A 15,805-nucleotide genomic window follows, 5' to 3' on the forward strand; every position below is an offset into this window, starting at 1 on the left:
GTCTCCCTGGATCCCTGATCCTGAAGAGACCCTATGCCCTCTCTCCCAATTGCACAAGAAGAAAAAGAAGATAGTTTCCATGGCTATCTTCCAACTCCGGATGAGTAACAGATAGAGGGGAGGCGGTCTAGAGATTTTCAAAGTAACACTTGAAACAGGACCCAAAAGAACTGAGTCATATATCACCTTTAACCATTGTGCCAATTACTTCCTTGGTAGAATGACAAATGGAAGCCAATAATTGAAACCACTGAAATGAAAATTAAATCATTCCAGTTATACCAAGCAGAGCAGAGAAGGCCTGTCAACACTCACACAAAAATGTAAGGGTGATCAAATTCCATGGAGCTTAGGTGTGGCTTTTACTTTAAAAATAGAAAACAGCTTTAATTCATAATTCAGAAGTGGAAACGGGTAAACTCATAGGACTTTAGAGCTTATATAGTGCAAGTTCATGCTTTTTAAAGGAGGAACTGAGGCCTAGAGAGCAAAATTAACTTTCCCACAGCCACAAAAGTATGACAAAGTCAAGGTGACAGCTCAGATCTCCTGACATTCCAAGGCAAGGCACCTCTACTGAACAGTAAAGATGCTTGCACCTGGGCAAGGTTCCCACATTCAACTATGGCCCAGAGAACATAAGTAAATATAAAACCTTCCCAGAAAGAGAAAGTTCCACCCCCACCACACTGGGCCACAACACAACAGCCCTGATTTTTATAAAAAGTTCTAAATTCTCTGATTTGCCTGTTGATCTCTTGTACAAGTAGTGGGACAAAGCGTGTGAAGAAAGAGAGAAAGAAGAAAAAGGAAAAAAATCAAAACGAAACAGTATAAGCTAAAGAGGAAGCAGTCTTCTCAATGGCTTTGGAGTGTTTAGTAGCAAACTGGGAGCCAGGGTTCTGCATTCTCCTGCCTCTATTTCTGCCACTAACTAGCTTCGAAAAGTCATTTAACCTCTGGGTGTCTGTTTCCCATCTGCAAAATGAAGGCTGCTGTTCTTCAGTCTATCAGTCGTTTCCAACTCTTTGCAATCTCATGGACTGCAGCACTCCAGGCTTCCCTGTCCTTCACTGTCTCCCAGAGTTTGCTAAAATTCCTGTCCATTGAGTCGATGATGCCATCTAACCATCTCATCCTCTGTTGCCTCCTTTTCCTCCTGCCCTTAATCTCACCCAGCATCAGGGTCTTTTCCAGTGAGTCAGCTCTTCCCATCAGGTAGCCAAAGTATTGGAGCTTCAGCTTCAGCACCAGTCCTTCCAATGAATGTTCAGGGTTGATTTCCTTCAGGATTGACTGGTTTGATCTCCTTGCTGTCCAAGGGACTCTTTAAGAGTCTTCTCTAGCACCATAGATTGCAGCATCATTTCTTATGTATTCAACCTTCTTTATGGTCTAACTCACATCTGTATATGACTACTCGAAAAACCATAGCTTTGACGAGACAGCCCTTTGTCAGCAAAGTGATGTCTTTGCTTTTTAATATGATGTCTAGGTTTGTCATAGCTTTTCTTCCAAGGAGCAAGCGTCTTTTGCTTTCAAGGCTGCACTCTATAGTAAATTATTTCTAAGGTCTACTTCATCTTTAATGTTTTAAAATAATATTAGGACAGCACTCAAGACTCACAACACTAACACAGTTTTATCTTACCCCAGATTAGTAACAGAAAAATATATATGTAAAGAAGGTGGTGAGCAAGTACGTAGCTGATTGTGAATTTGACCAAACAGATAACTATAATTACTATCCCCTTTATCTCTTATCTGCTTGCTCTATGCCTGACCTTCACTCTCAGGACAAAGAAGATACCACCCATGCTCTTGAGGAGCTGTTGGCCTAGAGGAAACACCTCCAAGACGCTGTATTCATAGATAATCTCTAATCTAAGTACTATGGGTTCTGACCAAAGATCAAACAAAATTCAGTCTGTTCAGGAAGGTTTTGCCAGAGGCATCATGGTAGGCAACTTCCTGGTTTCTTTTCTCTTCTTAGATCTCCAACAATTCCCAAGTATTGCAAGAAGTAGGAGCTGCCTGGTCAGGGCAGGAACCCACTTGAAGAGCATTCTAATTCATGCTAACTGGCCAGTAGCATGGTAGGCCAGACGCTGGAATATCAAAGCTGTTCAATGTACTGTACACAATAGATGTAAATAGCCATTAAGTTACAAATGATCAAAGCAAAATGCTAGGAACTCGGAGTGCACACACATGACTTTGCTCTGAAAATGGACAACTTGGCATAAGCATCTCTTTCTGTTTTAAGAAATTGAGAGCAAGAAGGGGTCTGTGACATGTGTGCCTCTGCAGAGGATTCTTAATTCTAGAGGTAGTATCAAGATTTGTCAGAAGTGTAAGCAAGGTGCTGAGTTCAAGAGGCCCTCTTTACTGTAAAATGAAAATTTCAAGTTCTGCCATTGTTGCACACTACCTACTTGTACAAGTATAGTGTGCTAATCCATTGCTACTCCATGTAACAACACAGTAGCTGCATTTTGATGGCCCTGTAGGTGTATTATATACAAAGTGAAAGCTTACCCTGTGGAGTTGTATGCATAGGTAACCTTGAATCACTTTATGATGTCTTAACTTAGGTGTGTTGTCCTTTTATTCAAGTAGTAACTGTTTCGAGCATAAATTACCCACACTACAGAAGTGGGGGAAAGGAAAAGAGAGACAAGACTATAAGAAAATAAGCAGAGTGGTAGGCCCAGCCTATAAGAAATAGCAGACTTTAAAAGAAAAATGCCTATACTCAATTCTCCCATGAATGAGATATGAATAAGCACTTTTTGCTTCCTAAACTAGAAATCATGGAGATTAGGACTCTGAACATATCTACCCTGCTCTCTTCTTGGGAACCTACCCTGTTAAAGTTTTTCTTCTCTATTTAAGTTAGAAAATAGAGTTCAGAGCCTGTCTGATCATAAGCCCTAAACCAAGATGAATCATTCAGTTATAATGTTACTGGCAACATCTTATGATTACACAAAAACCTTTCCAAATAGCATCCAAAAAAGACTACACTGAATACAGTCTGAGCACTGTAAAAAAAGGCACAGTGAAAAAGTGCACGCCGAGCACTTCACTGCACTTTATGTGAGCAGGCCAACCCTAGAGAGGGGCACACAGAACCAGTCAAGAGCACTGAGCAAGCTTTCATATCCCACTGAAACTCACTTTAGCAGCAAGAAAGCTGAAGGAAAACTACCTAAGTAGAGAACTGTTCCCTAAAACGTGCTTTAGGTAAAACGCAGATTTCCTCATCTTCTGTGTGTGTGTGTGTATGTGTGTGTGTGTGTGTGTGAGAGAGAGAGAGAGAGAGAGATGATGATGAGGGGGCAGGAAGGGAGGAGTTTTTAAATATTGCAAAAACTTATTGTGTAAAAAAATGTAAATGTACAATTAAGCAAAAAGTAAACAAAAATAAAACAAAGGAAAAACACTCATCATACCCTCAATGTAATTTCTATGCTTTTGTGTATGTACTTCACACATTGAAGAGAATACTACACACATTAATTTTTAGCCTATTATTTTCACTGAGTAACATACATCATGAAATTCTTTCCATGTCATATAGATTACTAGGGCTATTTTTAATGTCAATATTAAAAATCTGCACATGAACTAGAATGTATATATTATGTGAATGTATAATTATGTGAATGAATCATAAAGTATTTACCTAACTTTCAATTCTTGGATTAGGTTATGCTATGGGCTGAATCATGTCCTCCTAAAATTCATATGTTGAAGTCTGAAGTCCAGTGTCTCAGAATGTGAGTATACTTGGGAGATTAGATTTTAAAGAGGTAATTATGTTAAAATGAGGACATTAGCACAGGCGTTAATACACTATGACGGGTGTCTTATATGAGGAAGAAATTTGGACGCAGACATACACAGAGGAAAGACTGCTTAGGCACAGGGAGAGGATGGCCATCTACAAGCCAAAATCAGAAGCCGAAGAAGAAATCAATCCTGCTGACACTTGGGATTTCTAGCCTCTAGAACTGTGAGAAATTAACTTCTGTTAAGTCAACCAGTCTGTGGTGCTTTGTTAGGGCAGCCCTAGCAAACTAATATAGGTTGTTTCTAATTTTTTCCTTGTATTTAACTCTCTGGGCACATGTCCCGTTATTTTCTTGGAATACACTTCTAAACAGAATTGCTGGGTCAAACGGTGAACAGCATTTTTAGGCTTCCGATATGAATTGTCAAATGGCCCAGGACAAGAGCAGGTTTCGAGTTACTGCTAAGGATATTAGTCAAGGTACCATAATTTTTCATAGGTTTCTCTCTTTTTCTTCTAATTATGTGTTTTTCAAATTTTCCATTGGGAATACATATTGCTTTTATAATAATAAAATATATTTGTTTTTAAAAAAGGAAAAAGGAGCCCTATATAGTATAAATGATTTCAACATTTGACTGAATTAAAATAAAAGTTACAATGAAATTGTGGTCTGAAGAGACAAAATTGAAGATTAGCCAAGATAATGAGAAGAGAAGCCACAGCCTGGGAAGAAATATTTGCCAAAGACATATCTTATAACCATTATCAAAAACAGAGAACTCATAAAACTCAACAGTAAGAAAATGAACAACCTGATTAACATATGAGCAAAAGACCTGAACAGACACCTCACCAGAGCAGATACATGTGTGTGTGATGATGATAAATAAGCATATGAATGATGCTCAACATCATATGTCATTTTAGGGAACTGTAAATTAAAACAGCAAGAAGATACCATACAACACCTATTAGAAAGGTGAAAATCCAAAACACTGACAACATCAAATGCTGGCAAGGATGGGAACAGCATTCACTGCTGATGGGAATATAAAACAGTGCAGCCATTTTGGAAGACAATTTTTCAATTTCTTACAAATTAAACACACTTTTAGCTTATGACCCAGAGATTATGCCCTTTCACATTTACCCAAAATAATTAGAAACATATGTCTACCTAAAAAACAGCATTTGAACTTTTTTTCTTTTTTGCATTTGAACTTTTATTGCAGCCTTGTTCAAAAATTGACAAGGCTTGAAAGCAACCAAGAAATCAAGGATAAATAAACTATGATACATCCACACACGGGAATATTTTTCCCTGTTAAAAAAAAATGAGCTACCAAGCCATGAAGACATAGAGGAAGGTTAAATGCATATTAATAAGTAAATGAAGAGGTGGCAAGAATACAGAGAACTATATAAAAAAGATCTTCACAACCCAGATAATCACGATGGTGTGATCACTCACCTAGAGCCAGACATTCTGGAAAGTGAAGTCAAGTGGGCCTTAGGAAGCATCACTACGAACAAAGCTAGTGGAGGTGATGAAATTCCAGTTGAGCTATTTCAAATCCTGAAAGATGATGCTGTGAAAGTGCTGCACTCAATATGCAAGCAAATTTGGAAAACTCAGCAGTGGCCACAGAACTGGAAAAGGTCAGTTTTCATTCCAATCCCAGAGAAAGGCAATGCCAAACAATGTTCAAACTACCACACAATTGCACTCATCTCACATGCTAGTAAAGTAATGCTCAAAATTCTCCAAGCCAGACTTCAGCAATATGTGAACCATGAACTTCCAGATGTTCAAACTGGTTTTAGAAAAGGCAGAGGAACCAGAGATCAAATTGCCAACATCTGCTGGATCATTGAAAAAGCAAGAGAGTTCCAGAAAAACATCTATTTCTGCTTTATTGACTATGCCAAAGCCTTTGACTGTGTGGATCACAATAAACTGGAGAATTCTGAAAGAGATGAGAATACCAGACCACCTGACCTGCCTCTTGAGAAACCTGTATGCAGGTCAGGAAGCAACAGTTAGAACTGGACATGGAACAACAGACTGGTTCCAAATAGGAAAAGGAGTACGTCAAAGCTGTCTATCGTCACCCTGCTTATTTAGCTAATATGCAGAGTACACCATGAAAAACGCTGGGCTGGAGGAAGCACAAACTGGAATCAAGATTGCCAGGAGAACTATCAATAACCTCAGATATGCAGATGACATCACCGTTATGGCAGAAAGTGAAGAGGAACTAAAAAGCCTCTTGGTGAAAGTGAAAGAGGAGAGTGAAAAAGCTGGCTTAAAGCTCAACATTCAGAAAACTAAGAACATGGCATCCGGTCCCCTCACTTCATGGCAAATAGATGGGGAAACAGTGAAAACAGTGTCAGACTTTATTTTTGGGGGCTCCAAAATCACTGCAGATGGTGATTGCAGCCACGAAATTAAAAGACGCTTACTCATTGGAAGGAAAGTTATGAGCAAGCTAGATAGCATATTAAAAAGCAGAGACATTACTTTGTCAACAAAGGTCCATCTAGTTAAGACTATGGTTTTTCCAGTGGTCATGTATGGATGTGAGAGTTGGATTATAAAGAAAGCTGAGCCCAAAGAATTGATGCTTTTGACCTGTGGTGTTGGAGAAGACTCTTGAGAGTCCCTTGGACTGCAAGGAGATCCAACCAGTCCATCCTAAAGGAGATCAGTCCTGGGTGTTCATTGGAAGGTCTGATGTTGAAGCTGAAACTCCAATATTCTGGCCACCTGATGCGAAGAGCTGACTCATTTGAAAAGACCCTGATACTGGGAAAGATTGAGGACAGGAGGAGAAGGGGGTGACAGAGGACGAGATGGTTAGATGGCATCACCAACTCAACAGACATGAGTTTGGGTAAACTCTGGGAGTTGGTGATGGACAGGGAGGCCTGGCATGCTGCGGTTCATGGGGTCACAGAGAGTTGGACACGACTGAGCGACTGAACTGAACTGAATAAGTAAATGAAGCCAATCAAATAAGGCTATATACTATATATTTTTATCTATATAACATTCTGGAAAAAGCAAAACCATGGTGAAAAAGAAGAGTGTGAAAAAGAAGAGTGTGAAAAAAGAAGACAGTGAAAAAAAAGAGAGTGATTACCAAAGAAATGGAAAAGGGAGAGATGAGTAGGCAGGGCCCAGAAGATTTTTAGGGCAGTGAAACTATTTTGCTAAATACTATAATGCTGGATACTTGTCATTATATACTAGTCAAAACTCAAGGAATGTACAAGAAGAAGAGTGAAACTTATGTTGGAGAACAGTATGGAGGTTCCCTAAAAGACTAAAAATAGAGTTACCATATAATCCAGCAATCCCATTCCTGGGCATATATCTAGAAAAGACAAAAACTCTAATTCAAAAACATACATGAACCTCAATGTTCATATTTACAATAGTCAAGACATGGAAGCAACTTACGTATCCATCAATAGATGGATAAAGAAGATGTAGAATATAAATGGACAGTGGAATACTACTCAGCCTTAAAAGAAGAATAGACTGTCATTTGCAGCAACTTGACTGGACCTAGGGATTATCATACTAAGTGAAATGAGCCAGACAAAGAAAGACAAATATCATATGATATCATTTATATGTAGAATCTGAAAAAATGATACAAATGAATTTATTTACAAAACAGAAACAAACTCACAGACATAGAAAACAAACTTATGATTACCAAAGAGGAAAGGTAGGGGAGAGAAAAATTAGAAGTTTGGGATTAACAGATACACAATAATATAAACATATATACATGTATATACACATACATATATATAAAAAATAAACAAGGACCCAGCACAAGTCCCTGTATATAGCACAGGAAACTATATTTAATACCTTGTAATGACCTATAACAGAAAAGAATCTGAAAAAGAATATATACATGTGCGAATATATATATTGCTGAATCACTTTGCTTGTACACCTGAAACTAACACAACATTGTAAGTCAACTATACTTCAATTTAGAAAAAGAGTGAACACTAATGTAAACTACAGATCTGGGGTGATGGCATGTGAATATAGATTCACTGATTTTTTTTTAATATCTATTTTTTTAATTATTCATTTATTTGGCTGTACCCGGTCTTAGTTGCAGCATGTGGGATCTAGTTCCCTGACCAGGGATCGAACCTGGGCCCCCTGCATTGGGAGCTCAGAGTCTTAACCACTGGGTCAGCAGGGAAGTCCAGATTCACTGATTTTAACAAATGTATGACTCTGGTGTGGGAATGTGGACAGTGGGAGAGGCTGTGTGTGGCACCAGAACGAATCCTCTGTATTTTCCACTCAATTTTGCTAAGAATCTAAAACTGTTATAAAAGATAAAGTCAATTAAAAAACAAATAACTAAAAGTTCATTGAGAGATGCATTATTAGGAAACATGTCAACAAACTTCCCATTTAAGTAAAAGACACCACCTTCCTTGGCTCAGTGGTAAAAAAATTCTGCCTGCAATGCTAGAGATGCAGGAATTGCAGGTTCAATTCCTGGGTCAGGGAATTTAGAAACATCGTAACGATGTCCGATATGCCTGACAGCAAAAGAGACACAGATGTAAAGAACAGACTGTTGGACTGTGGGAGAAGGCGAGGGTGGGATGATTTGAGAGAATAGCATTGAAACATGTATATCATCATATGTGAAATAGACCACCAGTCCAGGTTCCATGCATGAGGCAGGGTGCTCAGGGCGGGTGCACTGGGATGACCCTGAGGGATTGGGATGGGGAGGGAGGTGGGAGGGAGGGTCAGGATGGGGAATACATGTACACCCATGGCTGATTCAAGTGAATGTATGGCAAAAACCACCACAATATTGTAAAGTAATTAGCTTCCAATTAAAATAAATAAATAAATAAATAAAAATAAAAATTAAAAAAAAAATCCCCGGGTCAGGAAGATCCCCTGGAGAAGGAAATGGTAACCCACTCCAGCATTCTTGCCTAGAAAATCCCAGGGACAGAGTAGCCTGGTGGCTAACAGTCCTTAAGGTTGCAGAGCTGGACATGACTGAGCACACACACTACCTTTCTCCTAGTTATACAAACCAGTAACCTGAGGATCATTCTTTTTTTTTTTTTTTCCTGAGGCTCATTCTTGATGACTACCCTTACCTCACTCCCCACTTTCATCCCTCTTGCTGAAAATACAGTCTTAATATTCTTCCCAATACTGTTGCAACCTTTGTAGGCCAAGCTAGACTACAGACAGTCTCTCTTATCTTTCTCGACTAGAGACAGTCTAACTGTTCTTCTAGCTTCTGTTCTTGCCAGATTTTAATCCGTTCTCCACACAGCAGCCAGAGCAATCATTTGGAAACATAAATTTTTTTTTTTTTCAATTAGCAATAATCGCGCCTCCGATAAACCTCATTGGCTATGATACTGCCACTGCGCAAAGCTGGAAACATAAATTTATGTCATTTCACTGCTTAACATTTGAAAGGATTTCTTTCTGCAATGTGAATAAAAGCCAAACTCTTTAAAGCTGGTCAGGTGTCCACTTATATCTTCCAACCTCAACTCACTCCCCTCCCTGCCTTGATCATCAAGCACTGAGAACATAAGCCTTCCTTCACCGTGTTAAGCCTTCCTTCACCGTGTTGTCTAACAGACTTCCCATCACTCTCTGTCTCTGGATATGGTTTGTTTCCGTCACAGCCCTTGGAATTTATAACCTGCTTGTTTACTTATTCTCTCTTGACCTCTCCCACTAATGTGGAAGTCCCATGAGGACCAGAGTTCAATAGTTCTGCCTAATGTGGCATTCTAATACCTAACAGTGTGGCTTGAGCTCAGAAGGCAGCTGTGTACCAGGAATGCGCACTGGGATTAGAACCCCCCACGGCTCAAGCAATAAAAGGATGTGTTTAAAAACAGTAATTGAAGGCAACTAGGAGTTGGTTTGCTTTCTATCATCATCATGAGTCTTAAACAGTGTGATAGACTACTCCTCCCTCTCAAATTCTTTTTTTTTTTTCAAATTCTTTTTTAAAATTAATTTTTATTGGAGAATAGTTGATTTACACTCCCCAAACTCTTTAGTTGATATAAATTCTGTAACAATTGTTGCTGGACTTCCCAGATGGCTCAGTAGTAAAGAATCTGCCTTCCAATGCGGAGCTTCAGGAAATGGCAATGCACTCCAGTACTCTTGCCTGAGAAATCCCACATACAGAGGAGCCTTGTAGGTTACAACGCTGAGGTTCTCAAACAGTCAGACAAGACTGAGCAACTGAGCCCGCCCGCACACAATTGCTGTTATTAGTGAGTTTCACTGATGAAAGCTTCAAATTACTCATATTTGTATCACTTTTGGGATGATTTCTATTCTCTCACTCTATGTGATCACTTAAAGTTTCATTTGTGCTTAAAATTTACAACAATGAAACAGTGTGCAAATGTAAGATTTTATCTTGTTAATGTATGTTTTAAGGCTTCCCTAGTAGCTCAGACAGTAAAGCATCTGCCTGCAATGTGGGAGAACCTGGGTTTGATCCCCGGGTTGGGAGGATCCAGTGGAGAAGGAAATGGCAACCCACTCTACTACTCTTGCCTGGAAAATTCCATGGATGGAGGAGCCTGGTAGGCTACAGTCCGTGGGAACACAAGAGTCAGACATGACTGAGCAACTTCACTTCACTTCAATGTATGTTTTAGTTCATATACGAAATAATTTACTGAATTTGAATAATATCTTTGAAACTGCAAGTCTTTAAAATTATTCTCAGTTAATAAGCTAAATATCATTATTCATCAATAGATGAATATATAGGAATAAGTTTTTAAAAAATTTTTTCAAAAAAATACATTAATGCAAATAAAGAGTGTCAATTACAGGAATTCCCTGGCAGTCCAGTGGTTAGGACTCTGTGGTTTCACTGCTGAGGGTAAGGGCCCAGGTTCAGTTCCAGTTTCAGTTACTGGTTGGAGAATTAATATCCCAAAGCTGCATGGCATAGCCAAAAAGAAAATTATCAATTACTCCTTTCCTTTTTTACACTTACGTATTTTATTATTTATTTAGTCATATCAAGAGTATATATATGTGTGTGTGTGTGTGTGTGTGTGTGTGTGTGTGTGTATACACATATAAAATTCAATGAAAGAAAATTTTTGCCCTCTGATTTCTTTTCTGGCTACTATTGTTCATTTCATTTCATAATTCGATAAAAAAATATGTAGAATGTATGAATTAGTCAATTTGAAATGTCAGCAACATATAAAATGATTTAAGTGCTTTCCAAAATAACTAGCCTACATACTATTTAACATTATACCTAAAGACAGTGAGAATTTCATTTCCATCTGGTAAAAACTATTTACTTACAGAAAATTCAAGCCCAAACAAAGCAAAACATTCCTACCCAGAACATGACACTGACATCAAGGCTTGACCTAGACCATAGTCACAAAGCAACAGTTTTAAAACAACCCTTAAATTCTGTGAAGTAAGCCACCCATTTTGGAAATGTAGACTCCTGAGTTCACCAGACAAACGTGTAGAACTGACAGAGCACCGACACTTCTGCTGCTAGTTCCCTGAGAAAAGGGGGGAAGAGGATACCCCACCTCCTCCAGAAGGAAGGAGGAGGCAGCCTTTTCAAACCACCACCTCCTTTACCTTTGTGACTGTACCCTGCCCTGCCTCTAGGACAGTAAGTTCCCTATGTTTTATCACTTCTAACTTCTGGGCAACAATGTAAGTGAAATGGATTTTCCACTGTTCTAGGGATCAAAGGAGTTCTAGGCTTTGAGCTTCACGAATCCCAGCCACTGATACTGTTTTCTCAGTTTTCACTTTCTCTCATTCCTTACACACACACACACACACACACACACACACATAGCTGCTAGGAAATAAAGTTCCTTAATCCCAGCTTCATAGGAGTTTTGGATGTTGGCTCACACCTTTGAGATATCAGTGCCAAGGGTGGAGCTTATCTGAAAAATTCAAGGAACTGTTTGAGTTAAAGGGAACTTCTTGCTTTGTTTGGTTTAGTTAAAATGTAATCTTAAAAAATAAAGAGTATTTTGAAACTTATTAAGGAAGAGAAATTAATAAATATGTTTACTTCTTTTTTTAATTGAGGGGTTAATTTCCTTTTTTTGGGAGAAGCTTATTTATTTAGGCTAGAGGATAGTAGAAATGAAGCCCTTTAGATTTCACTTTTGAGTAGAGACTTATTAAGAAAGGTGCAGGAAGATGGAAGGAAGGTTCGGGAGGAGGGGACAAGGGTGTGCCTATGGCTGATTGTTATATGACAGAAAACCACAAAATTCTGTAAAGCAAATATCCTTCAATTTAAAAAATTAAGTGGCCAAAAAAAAAAAAAAAAGGTGCAGGAAAGGGCAGTATAGAATAATTTGACACAAAGTCACTTTCTCTAAAATTAGCAGTTCTTACCTTGCTTCAGTTTGCACATAGTTTTCTTCTCACCCTCTCAAATTATACAAGTCCATGTTAATTCACACAATAAACGTATTACTGAAAACATGATTTGTACCAGAGGAAAGCCTATTTAAAAAAAAAGGTGGGGGAGGGAATTGGTGAATCCTTGAATCCTTTTAATTGAAGAATCTCTTTCTGTTCTACAAAGCCAGGTTTTCAGGTAGCAGATTTGCTCTTAAAGAGAGGCACACCTGTCACTGTATAATAAAAAATACTCCTTTTGAATTCTAGCCTAAATTTCACTCAAGTTTTAGTCTAAAAATCCAGTTCAGCAGGATTAGTAGCATCAATAACCTTCCCCAAGATGAAATTTTAAGTTATCCATTGAATATTAAAGTTGAAGGTACTAAAGGTTTGATTTGGGCCACACGAATTAGGTGAACACAAATCAGAGAAAGGTTAGCAATAAATGAGAGAAAGAGGCTGACAGGAAAGTGGAAGGGGATTTTAGAGTTCGGAGAAGAAAAAACTATGGGGAAGGTTTTATGTTAACTGTGAAAGCTGTTTAAAAGCACATCACCAATTATTTTTGTTGACATGAACAACTGAAAGAACATCCCAGTGTTAAAACCAGAAAAAAATTAGGTGAGCAACAATACCAGGAGATCTTGACTTATGAAGGTGAAGAACACGGAGCTAAGTTTCTGAGGTCAGGATTCCCATTCTGTACTGCTGTGGTTCAGTGTACCATGAAGCCAGGGCTTGACGTGGAGAAAATAATTTCTGAAAGTCTCTTCTCTTTGGTCCCCACATTCTAAAAGGCTGATGTGAAACTTCTGTCTCATGTTTCCTTTCTCAAGAGTGGCTTTTCCTGTCTACTCTTCCTGACCATCTCACCTACCAAGTTAAAAAAATTAAAAAGGATTAAGAAACAGAAGTGGTTACAAAAACCAAGCAGACTTCAAGTAGGGGTGACTGGTGATGAAATTTTCTTTGGGTTTAAAGAAGCCATATTGGGACAGGATACAGCTTTTAAAAATATACATTTTTTAAAGTAGTCCTCTATCCCATGAGTGAGGATCAGACCCATATTCATGTTCAGGTTTTCCTGGGAGATGAAGGGAGAATGGAGAAATAAAATAACAGAGGACTTGCTACGGAAGAAGAGCGCTCACCAGTGGAAAAACCCCAAGAGCTGCCTTGCTTCACAGTTTTAAGTGGGGGCTGTCACTCCTCTCAAGTTTACCCCAATATTATAAGCATTTCCTCTAGGTCCTTATTTCCATGTTATGCCTGAGATAGAAATTCCTGGAATGGGAGCACACATCAAAGTTAAAAAGATTAGGAAGGAAATGGGTAAATCTTTGGTATAAGACAGTAAGGAATTTCTGGACTTGGGAAGAGTTCAGGTCACACCTAAAAGACATTTAAACTAAAACACATTTTAAACATTATGCAGGTCAAAGAAACAGCTGGTTGGCTGAGTTCAGTTCTTGGGTCCTTTTTATTCCTTCCCTAGAGAATAAAGTATTCTCCTCTTGTGTGTCAGATATGGAAATGATATAGAGAAACAAAACTAATTAAGAGGAAGGTGTAGATACAGTACAATTTAGTGAACTTTTGCATAGCTTAGGAGAGGTTATTTTTAGAATTTTAGTCACACTGTGAATTTAAACCAATCCTGGTTCTGATTTCTTATTTTAATTCTTCAAATCAATTTTGGGCTGAGCGATATATTTTTGTGTAAACCTTTTTGAAAGGATGGAGCTTCCCCTCCTCCCTCTCAAATAGTTCAAAAGTCAATTACTGCCCATTTTGGTTCTTGCTTACACAGTCTTCATTTTTTAATTTATTTTTTTAAGTTTATTTTTAACTGTAGTACAGTAGATTTACAACGTTATATTAGTTTCTGGTGTACAGCAAACTGATTTAATTATACATGTGTATATAATCTTTTTTTTTTTTTTATTAGTTGGAGGCCAATTACTTCACAACATTTCAGTGGGTTTTGTCATACATTAACATGAATCAGCCATAGAGTTATACGTATTCCCCATCCCGATCCCCCCTCCCACCCCCTGTATAATCTTTTTTATACTCTTTTCCATTATGGTTTATTGCAGGATATTGAATATAGTTCCCTGTGCTACATAGTAGGAACTTGTTGTGTATCCATTCTATATATAGTAGTTTGCATCTGTTAACCCTAAACTCCCAATCTACTCCCTACCCAAGCCCCTCTCCTCCCTGGTAACCACAGATCTATTCTCCATTTGAGTCTGTTTCTGTTCATAGATAGGTTCATTTGTAACATAGTTTAGATAACACATATAAGTGATACCACATGGTATTCGTCTCTCTCTGACTTACTTCACTTAGTATGATAGTCTCTAGTTTCATCCATGTTGCTATAAACGGCATTATTTTGTTCTTTTTATGGCTGAGTAGTATGCCTTTGTGTACGTATATGTACCACATTTTCTTTATCCATTTGTCAATGGTCATTGATTGTTGACTGGATGTTGTGAATAGCGCTGCTATGAACACAAAGGTGCACGTATCTTTATGAATTATAGTTTTGTCCAGATATATACCCAGGATTGGGGTTGCTATTTTTATTTTTTTGAGGAAACTATATACTGTTTTCCATAGTGGCTGTACCAACTTACACTATGAGAATATCATTTTTGATGTTGGTGAGATTTTCATGTTGAAAGAGATCCTCTTTGAAAACAAATGGAAGTCTTAAAATTTGTTACAGGAGAAACAGCCCTCAAATCCAAAAAGATTTGAAAGATTGGGAAAATAATTTATCTTTTGAGAACTTGAGAAAATAGTGGCTCAGATTTATTTTTTTTTTTTTTCTTTTTAAAAAATTTTTATTAGAGTATAATTGATTTACAATGTTGTGTTAGTTTCATACCTACAGCAAAGTGAATCAGTTATACATTTACAAATGCCTAGTCTTTTTTAGATTCTTTTCCCATATAGGTCATTACAGAGTATTGAATAGAGTTCCTTGTGCTATACAGTATAGTTATCTATTTTATTTTATTTTATTTTTTTTTTAAATATTATTTTATTAGTTGGAGGCCAATCACTTTACAACATTTCAGTGGGTTTTGTCATACATTGGCATGAATCAGCCATATGGTTACACATATTCCCCATCCCGATCCCCCCTCCCACCTCCCTCCCCACCCGAATCCTCAGGGTCCTCCCAGTGCACCAGGCCCGAGCACCTGACTCATGTATCCCACCTGGGCTGGTGGTCCGTTTCACCATAGATAGTATACATGCTGTTCTTTCAAAACATCCCACCCTCACGTTCTCCCCCAGAGTTCAAAAGTCTGTTCTGTACTTCTGTGTCTCTTTTTCTGTTTTGCATATAGGGTTATCGCCACCATCTATCTAAATTCCGTATATTCAGATTTAGATAAAAGACAAAATAATATTGAAAACTATCCAACATTTCTGAAATAAGTAACTGATGTCATGCTCTGATCATTTGGGGTACTTCAGTTTATCAGGATAGAGGCAGTGATGTCTCGTCCTTCCCT

General features: G+C 38.1%; 1 pseudogene; it reads right to left on the bottom strand.

Moving 5' to 3' along the window:
- Window positions 1-9,125: 9,125 nt before the first annotated feature.
- LOC136165569 (U4 spliceosomal RNA) lies at window positions 9,126-9,256 on the bottom strand (annotated as a pseudogene).
- Window positions 9,257-15,805: the final 6,549 nt, after the last annotated feature.

The sequence above is a fragment of the Muntiacus reevesi genome, chromosome 3 (assembly GCF_963930625.1).
Source record: "Muntiacus reevesi chromosome 3, mMunRee1.1, whole genome shotgun sequence".
Classification (NCBI taxonomy): domain Eukaryota; kingdom Metazoa; phylum Chordata; class Mammalia; order Artiodactyla; family Cervidae; genus Muntiacus; species Muntiacus reevesi.